Genomic DNA, 4,124 nt, shown 5'->3' with positions numbered 1-4,124 from the left:
AACAGCACCCCACAGGGACCTCATAAATGCCACGTCCCTGTGACAGATCAAGGTCAGACACTGCAAATATTGCAACCACAGGAACATCACAAATTGCCCCATCCCTCGGACAGCTCGGGGTCTGACATTGAACATATTGCAACAACAAGGACATTACTGTATTACTCCCTCCATTCTGAAAAACAAGCATTCACCCTACTTTTTACCCTGCAGCCAATTTTGCAAAACTGAAACAGGCCCTTCGGCCCACTGAGTCTGTGCTGACCAACCACCACCCATTTATAGTAATCCTACACCATAATCCCATATTCCCTACCACATCCCCACCATTCTCTTACCTACACGAGGAGCAATTTACAACAGCCAATTTACCTATCAACCTGCAGTCTTTGCTTGTGGGAGGAAACCGGAGCACCCAGCAGAAACACACACAGTCACAGGGAGAACTTGCAAACTCTGCACAGGCAGTACCCAGAACTGAACCTGGGTTGCGAGAGCTGTGAGGTTGCAGTGCCAACCACTGTGCCATTGTGCTGCCCCAAGTGTAGTTTATTGTACCTTTTCAAACACAATTTTGACGTCCAGACACGTACCATTAACCTCACCACCCTCGTCAACTCTCTCTGAAACGTCATCAAAGAAATTAATTCATTAATTATTTCAGACACAATCTTCTGTTAACCAATCTGTACTGGCTGTCATTTATCAGCCCATGTTCTACCAAGTGACAGTTAATTTCCTCCTGGATAATTGTCTCTAAAAGTTTCCCCACCACCGACATTAGACTAATTGGTCTGTAGTTCCTGGGTTTATCTCTCTTTTTAAACAGGGCTGTAATATTCACAACCCTTGCAGACTTATCTTTTAATTCTGGAAAGTCTATTGTGGACAATCACTTTGGGCATGACTTTAACCAATTAAAGCAACAGGATACTTGATTAATAAGTCCAGAACTTTTATTGAGAGTAAAATAGTACTTAATAATTGAAAGTAAAATTATACTTAACAAACTTGGGGAATATAAGTTTACAGCTCTGGGGACTGGTCGAGCTTGGTCTCAGAGTGTCACGGTCCTCTTTGTCCAGTCTAGATCCCTCGTCAGATGGAGAACTTGGTTGATGATCTGAGTCTTTACCCCTGAGATCTTCTAGTGTTCCTGCACACTGAAACCTTACAAGATCCCTACTTTTAACCCCTGGATGGCCATCACACCACCATGTAAAATAATAATTGGTCCTAGCTGTTGCTCGGTACATTTAATTAGTTCTTAATAATGTCTTCCACTAACAGTCACCTGTCCTCAGAATCTCAGACATGAGTACAATGGAGTGGTTTCACACTGTCTCCCAATCTGATTTGAAACAAGTTTCCTGTTCATTAAATCTAGACTCTTGAAGGTCACGATGTACCATACCATGGGTTTTATCAGGGGTCCGAGAAAGGTCCATTGTTTGAATACATTTAGCTGAAACTGTCCGTTCCCACAAAGACACAGAAACTCACAGTAATTAGATTGAACAAACTTTAAATGAAAACCCATTCTCTCTAAAATGTTTATTGATTCATTAATTATAACTCAATCAAGGTTCATTACTTTTACAATCATCTGTTTCAGGATGGGTAGCTACTCATTAATTATACAGGATATAAACGTTAGTACTGAACACAAATGGTTCCTTTGGTCATGTGTTCATTATAAAATGGCTTTCTTAACGTTGTTAGTTATGACAATGGATACATGATAAAAATGGTCAAGTTAAACTGAGATCGAACTACCCAAGCTTACCTCCATCCTCCAGTCCTCTGGCATCATTCCCATATTCAAGGAGGTTTGAAAGATTGTGGTTCGAGTCTCTGCTATTTCCACCTTGACTTCCCTCAGCAACCCAGGATGCAGCCCATCCAGACCGGGTGACTTTTCTACTGTGAGCACTGCAAACCTTGTAATTGTCTCCTTTTTAACTATTTTCATCCCCTCCAAATTCTCCACTTCCTCCTCCTTTACTGTGACATTTGCAGCACCCGTTTGTTTTGTGATGACAGATGAAATGTACTTAATTAGTACCTCAGCCACACCCTCTGCCTCCACAGGATCTCCTAATTGACCCACCCTTTCATTGACTGTCCATATGTTGGTAAAAGACTTCAGTGTTCCCAGTTATGTGACCTGCTAATCTTTTCTCATACATTCTCTTGCTGATCTCATTTCCTTTTTCAGCTCTCCTCTGTACTTTCTGTATTCTGCTTGTTTCTCTACTGCAGATGAATCCTCACATGATTTTTCAGTGAATGGTTTTTGAACTATTTTGTAAAAGGAGTTAGTTTTGTAAATTTCTCCCTCGCTCCCCTCATGGTCAGGCAGAAAGTTTAACTGCTGTGTTTTCAAACAGCAACAGCTTTATTTGAAAAGCCATTGGGACAGGATTTCGGGTTTTAATCCAGTCACAAATCTGGTTCTGATGTCTTGTGGCTCCAGCTGTCACATGACCTGTCAGAGGATGACCTCATAATTGACCCAGTCATGGAGCTGTGGGTTGATGTTTAAATTGCTTCAAAATAATTTTCCAGAAGGACAATCAAAATGAATCGATATATAAAAGGTAGATTTTGTGAATTTGTGCTCCCAATGGAAATTCCTGCAGAGTCTGCTGGTTTTCATATCCCCAATTCCCCACAGGAAGCTCTGTGCTCGGAGTCTGTATTCATTACATCAACATTATACAGAATCATTTCATGGGAGACCCCAGTGTGAATTGTAGACAGGTGGGTCAGTTTTAACTTTCAAAGTAACACAGAAGCAAAATACTGCTGATACTGGAAATCTGAAATAAAAACAGAAAATGCTGGAAATACTCAGCAGGTCTGGCAGCATCTGTGGAGAGAGAGACAGAGTTAACGTTTCAGATCTGTGACCTTTCATCAGAACTGAGCTGAAATTGTCTGAGGGACTGCGATTGTGGAATCAATTTCAGGGTCAAAGACATTGTACTTGGTAAGGATAGGAAGATGGAGATTATTAAGTACAGTGCAAAAATATAGATGCTTTTACATTATTTGAATCAAAATTGATTTAAACTTTGTGCTCATGAATCCTATCTTTTGATCACAATGACACTGATAACAATGGAAAAAGCAAGACTTGCATTTCACGACCACAGGACATTGCAAACCCTTTTACAGCCAATGAAGGAAGGACTTTTAAAGTGTAGTCACTCAACAGTACAATAGAGTACCCTACAATAAAGATGTATAAGATTCTCACCACACAACTGCCAGACAATGACCATCCCAAACAAGAGAGAATCTAACCATCTCCCTTTGACATTCAATGGCATTACCATCGCTGAATCCCCCACTCTCAACAACCTGGGGGTTACCATTGAGCAGAAACTGAACTGCAGTAGCCATATAAATATTATGGCTACAAGAGCAGGTCAGAGACTAGGAATCCTGCGGCAAGTAACTCACCTCCTGACTCCCCAAAGCCTGGACATTAGTCAGGGGTATGACGGAATACTCTCCACTTGTCTGGCTGGCTGCAGCCCCAACAATACTCAAGAAACTCAACAGGACAAAGCAGCCCGCTTGATTGGCACCCCATTTACAACATTCATGCCCTCCATCACTGGCACATAGTGGCAGCAGTGTGTACCATCCACAAGATGCACTGCAGCAATGTGCCAAGGCTCCTGAGACAGCACCTTCCAAACCCGCGACCTTTATCACCTAGAAGGACAAGGGCAGCAGATGCATGGGAACACCACAACCTGCAAGTTCCCCTCCAAGCCACACACCATCCTGAATTGTAACTGTATCACCGTTCCTTCACTGTTGCTGGGTCAAAATCCTGGAACTCTCTTCATAACAGCAGCACATGGACTGCAGTGGTTCAAGAAGGCAGCTCAGCACCACCTTCTCAAGGCAATTAGGGATGGATAATAAATGCTGGCCCAGCCAGCGACACCCACCTCCCATGAATGAATAAAAAAAATTATAATATCCTGTAATCCTCCAAAGTAGAAAATACAGATGGAAATGAAAAATAATAAAACACAGTCAGCATGGATTTCATGAAGAAAGACTTGATGAACCTTATCTTTGAAAAATCAACAGCAAGAGTAATA

This window comes from Heterodontus francisci, unplaced genomic scaffold (genome assembly GCF_036365525.1).
Source record: "Heterodontus francisci isolate sHetFra1 unplaced genomic scaffold, sHetFra1.hap1 HAP1_SCAFFOLD_75, whole genome shotgun sequence".
Classification (NCBI taxonomy): Eukaryota; Metazoa; Chordata; class Chondrichthyes; order Heterodontiformes; family Heterodontidae; genus Heterodontus; species Heterodontus francisci.
This window is presented reverse-complemented; position numbering follows the sequence as displayed.